The 11,994-nt window shown below is 54.1% G+C and overlaps 1 long non-coding RNA gene across 1 annotated transcript; it reads left to right on the forward strand.

Moving 5' to 3' along the window:
- The first annotated feature begins 1,840 nt into the window (after positions 1-1,840).
- On the forward strand, positions 1,841-7,379 carry LOC138242394 (uncharacterized). Its single transcript, XR_011191549.1, has 4 exons — positions 1,841-1,897; positions 6,033-6,102; positions 6,999-7,067; positions 7,293-7,379. It is a non-coding gene; the product is annotated as an uncharacterized lncRNA (long non-coding RNA).
- The last annotated feature ends 4,615 nt before the right edge of the window (positions 7,380-11,994 follow it).

The raw sequence follows: 11,994 nt of genomic DNA on the forward strand, positions 1-11,994 counted from the left end.
TCACCCTGGCCCGAGCCTGAAGCATGCCCCCTAGTGCAGGGTTAGAGGTGTGGAATAATGTTGTGACTATTGCTTCATCAATAACATGCTGATTGCATGTTTCTAGATGGGTATAACAGAGGGGCTTTATTAATAATTGCTTACACTTATATAGCACTTTTCTGGACACTCCACTCAAAGCGCTGCACAGGGAATGGGGAATCCCACTACCGCCATCAATGTACAGCCCCCACCTGGATGATGCGACGGCAGCCATAGTGCGCCAGAACGCTCCCCACACAGCAGCTCTCAGTGGGGAGGAGAGCAGAGGGATGAAGCCAGTTCAGAGTGGGTGGTTATTAGGAGGCCATGATTGGTAAGGGCCAATGGGAAATTTGGCCAGGACGCCTGGGTTACACCCCTACTCTTTTCGAGAGACGCCCTGGGATTTTTAATGACCACAGAGAGTCAGGACCTCGGTTTTACGTCTCATCCGAAGGACGGCGCCTGTTTACAGTATAGTGTCCCCCGTCACTATACTGGGGTATCAGACCGCAGGGTGAGCGCCCCCCTGCTGTCCCACTAACACCTCTTCCACCTCTTATTAGCCAATGAAAAATGGTAGCTTCCTCAGAGACACCGCAGGAAGACAGGAGTTTGTGATGAAAGTTCATGTGGGATGGCCACACCCTAGTTCGGTCAGACTCGGGTGTCGATATTTTAGCAATCACTCCTGACTCCTCTCCTGAAACACTGTCAATACTGCACGTGATCCCCCTCTCACCCTAGCGTCCCTCTCCCACCCCGTCTCCACCTGTGTAGCTGCCCCCCCTGGTCACTCCTCCTCGCTGTGCAGGGGGGGTCCCAGCCTCCTCGTCCTCTGGCCAGGAGCCCTCAGCCAAGCGGGTTCAGCCAGATCATCACTCCATGATCCTTTCAGTATGCTAAATTCCTGGTGTTGTTTTTTTTCTCCCCAGAAAACTGACTGTCCGCCCCACCTCTGCGCTAAGTGGACGATGAAGTCAGGTTCCAGTGTGCCTGGTGTTTACAGGTAATACTTCAGACTGGTCGGCCTCACCTCAGGGTGTCTGGGCGTTTGATATTATACAGTTGCAATGCTGAGGCCTGTGACTGTGATGCTGTAAGGCTACAGGAGTCTCTCTGGAGATCCTGAGTGATTTCCGGCATTCGTGCGGAAACACAGCCCCACCCTCCCGCAGTTTCCAGTCCGCAGAATTTCCTGGAGACGTGGTCTCGCCGATGGGCGACCCCGCCAGCTAAAGACTAGCTGAGGCAGGATGTTCTGTACGGTTCAGTTAATTAGACACGCACAGATGTTGAGCTCATCGTCCTTTTAATTGTGCCATCTATGCTAACTGTAGCCGAGATCGAACTATCAAGGTGACAGATCAATAATTTTAAATTAAATAGATGCATGATATTGCTAGTGCTGATGCAAGAGGCAAGTCAGAGGAACTGAACACAGAATGGATAGAAGTCGCAGTGAGTGAGAGAGCAATGAGCTAAATTATTTTTAATTTAAAAATAATTAAAACACTGAAGAACAGGAGACCCAGTGAGACAGAGGAGATCACAGGAAATACCTCAGCAACAAACATACTAACACACAGGACAGGAGACACAGCGAGAGAGAGGAGATCACAGAGAATCCCTCAGTTTTAAGTGCAGACAACCGGACAGGAGACAGAGTGAGGAAGAGTAAATGAAACACAGTAGGATTGATAGGAGACGGGTTATGAAGAGATGGGACACACAGAGATGGAGAGAAGGGAGGCGACAGTTGAACTCACTAGCTGAGTTAATTGACGCTGCTGTTTCTTTGGCAGATGAAGTCGGGGTCCAGAGTTTCGCTGACATGGCAGAACCGTCCCAGCTCGGTCTCCTCCCATTCCTGCAGGTCAGTGCCCCTTCAGTCAGACCCTGTGTTCGGGGAGACACACAGGGAAGTCGCACACTGTGACAAAAGGCTCCAGAGACATCGCCGAACCACAGAATAGCTCCAGAGCATTTGTGCACCTTTTGGAATTCTTCACGTATAGTGAAAGGTGAAAATAAAACCAAGAATGGGTGACGCGTCTTTACACAGAGGCGGGTGGGGAACAAGCTGCCCAGCCTTGTTGGTGATGCCTGTACCCTGGCTTCTCTCCAGATACAGGTGGATTAAATCATGGGTCCAATTAATCACTAACTACCAGACAGGCTTGAAAAACCGAATGGCGTTCTCTCGTTTTTAACCTTTCTTCAGTTCTTAGAAAACCTGCACGCAGAAAAAAAATAATTTGCATTTTTTTACAACTTCCAACGGTCAGGTCTGTGGGTATTTAAACTGACTAGAATGTGTATTGTTCAAAATCTCTTGTTCACTATCAGTGTTGTTGTTTTTAGTGTCCTTCTCATTACTCCTGTGGGTTCTATACTGTGGTAAAGAGTTAAAAAAGTCCTCACTTTGTGCTGCTCTCGGTTTGTTGACGGTGGCGTACTCCACATCACTGTTGGGTAGTGTGATGTCTGTAGAGAACAGGATACGGGTCAATACTTATGTTAACTTATACTATACAGGATAAGACTTACATTAACACCATACTGAACAACAGTTATCATGATGTTTTATTTCTGCTAGTTTAATAGATAGAAGTATAAGATCCTCACTTTGTGCGGCTCGGGGTTTGTTGACTGTGGAGTATTCAACAGCAGTATCTGTCTGTGTTAATTCTGCAAAGAATAAAACACGTGTTCTCACCCGTTAACACTGTGCAGAGCAAGAGGAAATTCAATGAGTTAACACTGTACAGAACCGGACTCACTGTTCACACTCGCATTGACACTGTATTGACCAACAGGACTCGTGTCGACACCGTTCACACTCGAATCGACGCTGCTCACACTCGTGTTGACACTTGACACTCGTATCCAGTACTGATTGCCCAACCCACCACTTAGCAGAGCTCCCGGTGGTGGGGCTGTGGTCCAGGGGCTCTGCCCCGACTTCACCTCGCACTGACCTAGCAAGCCCGCGCACCACAGGCGTCATGAATTGATACTTGAGCTTGCGTTGTCCTGTTCTGGGAGCGACCAGCTTTGACTTTGCTGGACCTTTTATTGACCATCAAATCGGACTGCTCCAGTGAGAACTCAGCATTACAGATCTCTCAAGGTCAAACTCACAGAAGAGCCACAGAGACAGAGACAGGATCAGAGACACAGGAGAGAGTCAGGACAGTGAAGGCGTCCTCATCGAGGAGATCAGATACACTGAGAGAAGAGCCACAGACAGAGACAGGATCAGAGACACAGTGGAGAGTCAGGACAGTGAAGGCGTCCTCATGGAGGAGATCAGATACACTGAGAGAAGAGCCACAGACAGAGACAGGATCAGAGACACAGCGGAGAGTCAGGACAGTGAAGGAGTCCTCATGGAGGAGATCAGATACACTGAGAGAAGAGCCACAGACAGAGACAGGATCAGAGACACAGCGGAGAGTCAGGACAGTGAAGGAGCCCTCATGGAAGAGATCAGATACAGTGAGAGAAGAGCCACAGACAGAGACAGGATCAGAGACACAGTGCGCTTGAGAACGTCTCTGTGCGGGTGTGCGTTTGTAATGACGTGTGTGTGCTCCTCTGTTTCAGTATAAAAAAATGCATTTAAGACATTCAGCCTTTTCATGTTCCTAATATTCTTTCCTTCTTGACAATAAGAACTAAGGTTGCTGCTGGGAGAGGTGTTAGTGGGGCCAGCAGGGGGTTCTCTCACCCTGCGGTCTGTGTGGGTCCTGATGCCCCAGTATAGTGACGGAGGACACTGGACTGTAAACAGGCGCCGTCCTTCGGATGAGACGTCAAACCGAGGTCCTGACTCTCTGTGCTCATTTACAATCCCGGGGTGTCTCTGGAGAAGAGTAGGGGTGTTACCCCAGTGTCCTGGCCTGATTCCCCCCCTGGTCTTGACCCATCATGGCCTCCTAATCACCCCCCTCTCTGAACTGGCTCCATCCCTCTGCTCTCCTCCCCACTGAGAGCTGCTGTGTGCTGAGCGGACTGGAGCATCATCCAGGTGGGGGCTGCACACTGGGGGGGCTGGAGGGGATCCCCCTAACCTGGGAAGAGCCATGACTGGAGAGTCCAGACTTATTAATAATAATAATAATTATTATTATTATTATTATTATTATTATTATTATTATTCGTGCTGCACTGGGCTTCAGTCCTGGCAGTGAGAGGGGGACTCTGTGATCAGTACAGATACTTATGACTGTATAATAATACATGATAGAAATGGAACACAGGGTAGCGCTGTAGTCTCTTCGAAACGTTTTGAACTGCCAGAAGAAGTTCTCACAACCCGGACTCATGAAGGTACAGGTCTTCTCCCATCGTCCGGAGCAAGGTGTATCGTGTCCTGGTGATTTCTCCCGTTTCGAACAGAGTTTAATGTCGCATTTCTACTTTATTAGAGAGAGGCACTGAACATCCTGTGATGGACTGGTGTACTGTCCAGGGTGTGAGTGTGTGTGTGTCCTGTGATGGACTGCTGTCCTGTCCAGGGTGTGTGAGTGTGTGTGTCCTGTGATGGACTGGTGTCCTGTCCAGGGTGTATGAGTGTGTGTGTCCTATGATGGACTGGTGTCCTGTCCAGGGTGTGTGAGTGTGTGTGTCCTGTGATGGACTGCTGTCCTGTCCAGGGTGTGTGTGTGTCCTGTGATGGACTGGTGGATCACAATATTAATTCTCCTCCTTGATTCCCTCCTTCATCGCCAGAGTGAAAGCGGGACACGGCAGTAAAAGCTCAGCCCTGCGGGTGGTGGTCCTCTTGGCCACACGGGGGCGCTGTGTCCCCACGGGGGGGGGCTATGTTCAAGTCCCGTGAGGGGCAAAATTTTATTTATTTTTTTCCCACGGTCTGAAACAAAAACAGCCGGGTGGTGTTGTAGAGAGGTCGATGTACCTGCTTTTCCTCGTCTGCGAAACCCATTTTTTTGGGGGGGTCGTGAGGTCCCACGCACCGCTCGGAAAAGAAAATGGCGTCTCTTTTCCCCGCAGGACGTTGGGGGGGACTCGTGTTTTTTGGACGTGGCGTGGCCCGAAATTTCCGCCCTTGGCCGCTAGAGGGGGTCGGAGGTCGGTCTTTCTTTGATTTGGAGTTCGGGGGGGTGTCTATTTTACTGATCCCCACCCCACGGAAACCCGTGTTATACGTGGGGGTGCTGAATGCGCCTTCGACGTGATTTTGTCTTTAAATTCAAGTGCAGCTTTTGTAACCCTTGGGCCGGAAACACCTGGACCCGTTTCCCCTGCCTGTCCGAGGTGGCGACTACCGGGGTCGTACAGGGACACCCGGCTGGGTGCGACGTCACGGGGGCGTCACAATGAGCCGCCTGACGTCACAGAGCGGCGGATTCTAGCGGGGGGCGGCGCCGGAGCCCCATGAGCTCAGAGGAGTGAAGAGAGAGGAGGAGGAAAGGACTATAGAGTCCTTTCTAAACAAGTGTTTCTTCCAATAAAGTTACTTCGACTTCGATCGTTAGTTTCAGCTTCAGAATCGCTCTTCAGTATCCCCGTGAAATCGGTAAGTCGCTCAAAAGCGCCGCTGGTGAGAAATAACAAAATAAGTTGAGAAAAAGTTTTTTTTTTTTACTGTTACTCCACTCTTATTGGTGTGATCGTGCTGTAAAAAGATATTGAGAGGAGGTGCACCTCTACACAGAGGGTGGCAGGGGTGTGGAACAAGCCGCCTAGCCCTGTGGGTGAAGCTGATACCCTGGCTTCTCTCAGGACACAGCTGGTTGAGCTCCTCCAGTCAGGACAGGAGGCTCTACTGTACACAGAGGGGGGTGGGGGTGGGGAACAAGCCGCCCAGCCCGTGTGGTTGAAGCCGATACCCTGGCTTCTCTCAGGACACAGCTGGTTGAGTTCCTCCAGTCAGGACAGGAGGCTCTACTGTACACAGAGGGGGGTGGGGGTGGGGAACAAGCCGCCCAGCTGTGTGGCTCCGCCCCCTCCCCTCCCCTCTGTGACTCTGCTTGTCTTGGCAGGACGATGCACCAACAGAGATGCCGCACGGCCGTGCGCGGTCGCAGCAGGACCCGGGCCCGGCGAGGCGTAGTAAGTCCACCCCTCCCGCCCGCCGTCCAGCGTCCAGTGTCCAGCCCTCCTCCGACTGACCTCTCCGCCCCCAGCAGCGCTCGCTGTATTATAATAATAATAATAATAAACTTCACTGATAGAGCACCTTTCACACACATAGCAGCGCAAAGCGCTTGACAGACCAGGTCTCACGGTAACACCTCCAGACGAGGAGAGACACTTCCAGTGGTGATCTTGACTGAGGACACGCCTCGGCTCAAGAGACAGGGTCGCGGGTCCATTATGGCCTTTTGAGAGCACAGATTGCCTCTGGACGTCCCAGACTCTTCCTGGACACACTGTACAGACTCACCTGTCCAGACTCTTACTGGACACACTGTACACACTCACCTGTCCAGACTCTTACTGGACACATTGTACACACTCACCTGTCCGGACTCTTACTGGACACACTTGTCAGACTCACCTGTCCAGACTCTTACTGGACACACTGTACACACTCACCTGTCCGGACTCTTGCTGGACACACTGTACACACTCACCTGTCCAGACTCTCACTGGACACACTGGTCAGACTCACCTGTCCAGACTCTCACTGGACACACTGGTCAGACTCACCTGTCCAGACTCTTACTGGACACACTGTACACACTCACCTGTCAAGACTCTCACTGGACATGCTGGTCAAACTCACCTGTCCAGACTTTCACTGGACACACTGTCCACACTCTCACTGGACACACTGTACACACTCACCTGTCCACACTCTCACTGGACACACTGTACACACTCACCTGTCCACACTCTCACTGGACACACTGTAGAGTCTGCCCAAGGCCCCTAGTCTCGACACGACTGTGCTGGGCTATTTGGTCAGAGCTGTCTCGGAGATGAGCAGTTTGGCTTCTTCACAGGTCACACCGGTCAGGCCGAACCCGGACTGGCAGCGGGAGAGATCCCGGCCCAAGTCCCGGTGCTTTTCCGTAAGTCTGACCCGGTCGCCTTCCGCGAGACTGGACCGGCCGCCCTGTGGTGGGCCCGGTGCCCCACATCTACCCTACAGCTCCCCCCACTGACCCCTAAACTCCCGATACCCTACAGCTCCCCACTCTGACCCCCACAGTCCTGATGGCCGAGAGGTCTCTGCTTGCTGTAGTGATTGAGTGAGCTCTGTGGACCTGACCTCTGTCTTGTGTCCTCGTTTCCAGCGTCTCCTTGTGGTCTGTCACTTCACCAGACCTGAAGGTGAGATCTGGGGAGGAGACAGAGCACCCCCTAACACCCCTGAGCTGGGTTACAGGGTAAGACAGCTTCTTACTGTTGGACACACCTGTCCACACTCTTACTGGACAGACTGGACACACTCGCCTGTCCACACTCTTACTGGACACACTATACACACTCACCTGTCCACACTCTTACTGGATGCACTGTACACACTCACCTGTCCGCCCCGCCCCGCCGCCCCCCCTTCATCCCCGCCATGCCCCTCGAGCCCCCCCTGCTGCCTGGGGTGGTGCCCCTGCCCCTGCCCCCGCCCGTCCTGCCCCCCATCGCCCGCCCGGCCCCGCCAGGCCCCGCCTGGGGCTCCCCGGTGCGGAGGGCAAGGAGAGAGGCGGAGATGTCTCACGAGGCAAGTGGGGCAGAGTCCATCTGTCCATCTGTCTATCTGTCCGTCTGTCCGTCTGTCCTTATCTCTGTCCTTCTGTCTGTCTTTCTGTCCTTTTTTCTGTCCTTCTGACTTTCTGTTCTTTTCTCTGTCTATCTGTCCTTCTCTCCATCTGTCTTTCTGTCCTTTTCTCTGTCTTTCTGTACATCAGTCCATCTGTAATTTTCTCTGTCTTTTTGTCCGTCTGTACTTCTCTCTTTCTGTCTTTCTGTCCTTCTGTCTGAGTCTCTCTTTTTCTCTGTGTCTGTCCCTCTCTCCCTGTCTCTCTCCCTGTGTCTTTCCATGTGTCTCCCTGCTCTCTGTCTGTCCTGCATTGTCCCAGCTGGGTCTCTCTCCCTGTGTCTCTCCGTGTGTCTCCCTGCTCTCTGTCTGTCCTGTGTTGTCACAGCTGGGTCTCTCTTCCTGTGTCTCTCCGTGTGTCTCCCTGTCTGTTTCTCTGTCTGTCCTGCGTTGTCCCAGCTGGGCCTGTCTCCCCGGCTCTCTGCCTTCAGCTCTGTTCGCCGATTTCCCGCCAGCCCGTCTCTCTCTCAGCCTGTCTCTTGACTTGCAGGAGGAAGAGGAGGTGGAGACAGCTCCTCCGGCAGGAGAGAGGAAGAAGGTCAGTGCTGGTCCCACCCTGCCTCCTGTCCTGTCTGTGGTGGAGTTTCGCCGTCTTGTCTGTCCCTGGGTCTCAGTGTCTCTCTCTCTTTCAGCCCTGTCTGTCAGTGTCTCTTTCAGCCTGCTGTCTGCCTGTCCCTGCCTCTCTGTCTCTCTCTCTTTCAGCCCTGTCTGTCAGTGTCTCTCTCCTCCTCCTCTCCGTCCTCAGTGTGTCTCTCTCCTCCTCCTCTCTGTCCTCAGTGTGTCTCTCTCCTCCTCCTCTCTGTCCTGTGGTGTCCAGGCAGTGTGTCTCTCTCCTCCTCCTCCTCTCTGTCCTGTGGTGTCCAGTGCGTCAGTATTAGTGGGCTACACACAGGCTCACTCCCTGCGAGTGTGATCTCAGCAGAGTCTCTGTGCTCTAGGGACACTTGACTCACCTGTCTCTCTCTTTCTCTTTTGTGGTTGACGGATTGAGGCCGAGAGCCCTCGTCATCGGCGTGCCACCAGTTGGCGGGGATATAGCGGGGGGGGCATCGTGTCCAATACTCCTTGAAACGAGACAGATTTCAAACCTCCTCCATCTGAAGAGAAGGAAGTCGACCACGAAGTCCAGGGTGTCCTAGGAAGCTCTTAAGCCATCGTTTGCCCAGCAGCCATCTCACCCTGCAGCTCCCAGCTGGCAGCCCCTTCCCCACTGGAGCCCAGCAGGTGGGAGCCTGGTCAGTACATGGAGGGGAGACTCCTGGGAAAAACTAAGGTTGCTGCTGGGAGAGGTGTTAGTGGGGCCGGCAGGGGGCACTTTCACCCTGCGGTCTGTGTGGATCCTGATGCCCCAGTATAGTGACGGGGACACTGGACTGTAAACAGGCGCCGTCCTTCGGATGAGACGTGGGGTTGCTGAATGCGCCCTCGACGTGATTTTGTCTTTAAATTCAAGTGCAGCTTTTGTAACCCTTGGGCAGGAAACAGCTGGACCCGTTTCCCCTGCCTGTGCGAGGTGGCGACTACTGGGGTCGTACAGGGACACCCGGCTGGCCGCTGAGAGTTGGATAAATAACATTTCCACCCAAAAAAAAATGTGGACCCGGCGGCCATTTTTGTTTCGCGGCCGAGCCGTGAGCGCGTCGGGGGCGACGTCACGGGGGCATCACAGTGAGCAGCCTGACGTCACAGAGCGGCGGATTCTAGCGGGGGGCGGTGCCGGAGCCCCGTGAGCTCAGAGGAGTGAAGAGAGAGGAGGAGGAAAGGACTATATAGCGCTTAATAAACACGTGTTTCTTCAAAAAAAGATTCGCGGGTTACTTCGACTTCGATCAAATCACAGTTTCAGCTTCAGATTCGCTCTGAAGTATCCCCGTGAAATCGGTAAGTCGCTCAAAAGCGTCGCAGGCGAGAAATAACAAAATAAGTTGAGAAACAAGTTGTTTTTTTTAACATTACTCCACTCTTATTGGTGTGATCGTGCTGTAAAAAGATATTGAGAGGAGGTGCACCTCTACACAGAGAGTGGCGGGGGTGTGGAACAAAGCCGATACCCTGGCTTCTCTCCAGACACAGCTGGGTGAGCTCCTCCAGTCAGGACAGGAGGCTCTACTGTACACAGAGGGGGGTGGGGGTGTGGAACAAAGCCGATACCCTGGCTTCTCTCCAGACACAGCTGGGTGAGCTCCTCCAGTCAGGACAGGAGGCTCTACTGTACACAGAGGGTGGTGGGGGTGGGGAACAAGCTGCCCAGCCCTGTGGTTGAAGCCGATACCCCGGCTTCTCTCCAGACACAGCTGGGTGAGGTCCTCCAGTCAGGACAGGAGGCTCTACTGTACACAGAGGGGGGCGGGGGTGGGGAACAAGCCGCCCAGCTGTGTGGCTGCGCCCCCTCCCCTCCCCACTGTGACTCTGCTTGTCTCGGCAGGACGATGCACCAACAGAGATGCCGCACGGCCGTGCGCGGTCGCAGCAGGACCCGGGCCCGGCGAGGCGTCGTAAGTCCACCCCTCCCGCCCGCCGTCCAGCGTCCAGCGTCCAGCCCTCCTCCGACTGGCCTCTCCACCCCCAGCAGCGCTCGCTGTATTATAATAATAATAATAAAGCTCCACACTCTGACCCCTAAACTCCCGATACCCTACAGCTCCATACACTGACCCCTAAACTCCCGATACCCTACAGCTCCCCACACTGACCCCTAAACTCCCGATACCCTACAGCTCCCCACACTGACCCCTAAACTCCCGATACCCTACAGCTCCCTACACTAAACCACACAGTCCTGATGGCCGAGAGGTCTCTGCTTGCTGTAGTGATTGAGTGAGCTCTGTGGACCTGACCTCTGTCTTGTGTCCTCGTTTCCAGCGTCTCCTTGTGGTCTGTCACTTCACCAGACCTGAAGGTGAGATATTGGGAGGAGACAGAGCACCCACTAACTTTCCTGAGCTGGGTTAAAGGGTTAGACAGCTTCTTACTGTTGGACACACCTGTCCACACTCTTACTGGACACACTCGCCTGTCCGGACTCTTACTGGACACACTGTACACACTCGCCTGTCCAGACTCTTACTGGACACACTGTACACACTCACCTGTCCACACTCTCACTGGACACACTGTACACACACACCTGTCCGCACTCTCACTGGACACACTGTAGAGACTCACCTGTCCGGACTCTTACTGGACAAACTCACCTGTCCAGGCGTAGTCTCTGCTCCTCATCCCCCCTGCGTTGTGTCTCCCCCTCTCCCCGCTGGACAGAATCCTGTGGTGTCTTCCTGTCTCCCCGAGCTCGTCCAGAAGCTGGAGAGCGCGGCCGAGCTGCAGCCGGAGCTCCCGGGGTCGCCTGGCTCGTCCCGCTCGGGCTCGCCCGGCTCGTTCTGCTCAGTGTCCCCCCCCTCCGCGCCCGAGAGCCCCCTCCGCTCCCCGCCCCCGCCCCCCCCCTCCGGCCCCTGACCACCCCGCCTCGCCGCCCCCCCTTCATCCCCGCCATGCCCCTCGAGCCCCCCCGATGCCCGGGGGCGGTGCCCCTGCCCCTGCCCCCACCCGTCCTGCCCTCCATCGCCCGCCCGGCCCCGCCAGGCCCCGCCTGGGGCTCCCCGGTGCGGAGGGCAAGGAGAGAGGCGGAGATGTCTGACAAGGCCAGTGGGGCAGAGTCTGTCCGTCTGTCCTTCTATCCATCTATCCTTCTGTCCTTTTCTCTGTCCATCTGTCCTTTTCTCTGTCCCTCTGTCCTTCTGTCTTTCTTTTTTTTTCTCTGTCCTGTCCTTCTGTCCATCTGTCCTTCTGTTTTTCTGTCCTTCTGTTCTTTTCTCTGTCCTTCTGTCCATCTGTCTTTCTGTCCTTTTCTGTCCATCAGTCCATCTGTCCTTTTCTCTGTCTTTTTGTCCGTCTGTACTTCTCTCTTTCTGTCTTTCTGTCCTTCTGTCTGAGTCTCTCTTTTTCTCTGTGTCTGTCCCTCTCTCCCTGTCTCTCTCCCTGTGTCTTTCCATGTCTCCCTGCTCTCTGTCTGTCCTGCGTTGTCCCAGCTGGGTCTCTCTCCCTGTGTCTCTCCGTGTGTCTCCCTGTCTGTTTCTTTGTCTGTCCTGCATTGTCCCAGCTGGGCCTGTCTCCTCTGCTCTCTGCCTTCAGCTCTGTTCCCCGATGTCCCGCTAGCCCGTCTCTCTCTCAGCCTGTCTCTT

Source organism: Lepisosteus oculatus, chromosome 14 (assembly GCF_040954835.1).
Source record: "Lepisosteus oculatus isolate fLepOcu1 chromosome 14, fLepOcu1.hap2, whole genome shotgun sequence".
In the NCBI taxonomy this organism is placed as follows: domain Eukaryota; kingdom Metazoa; phylum Chordata; class Actinopteri; order Semionotiformes; family Lepisosteidae; genus Lepisosteus; species Lepisosteus oculatus.